Source organism: Nestor notabilis, unplaced genomic scaffold (genome assembly GCF_000696875.1).
Source record: "Nestor notabilis isolate BGI_N333 unplaced genomic scaffold, ASM69687v1 scaffold22584, whole genome shotgun sequence".
Lineage (NCBI taxonomy): Eukaryota > Metazoa > Chordata > Aves > Psittaciformes > Psittacidae > Nestor > Nestor notabilis.
Genome location: NW_009924641.1, coordinates 5,260 through 5,467, shown reverse-complemented (window position 1 = coordinate 5,467; position 208 = coordinate 5,260).

Sequence of the window (208 nt, the reverse complement as noted above, 5' to 3'; positions counted from 1 at the left end):
GCAGCCACAGCATGGCCAGGAGCTCAGTGTGACCGATGGGAAAGGACCTTCAGGTTGGGAGAGCGGACGAGGGCCAAGGGGAATCCACGCTGGTGTTTCCTGCCCTGTCTGCTTGCACAGCCCTCGTCCTACAGACCTTGCCGGAGCCCAGTGCTGCTGCTGGGTCTGCTCAGGGGGATGGAGGTGGCCACCGAGCTGCTGCACTGGT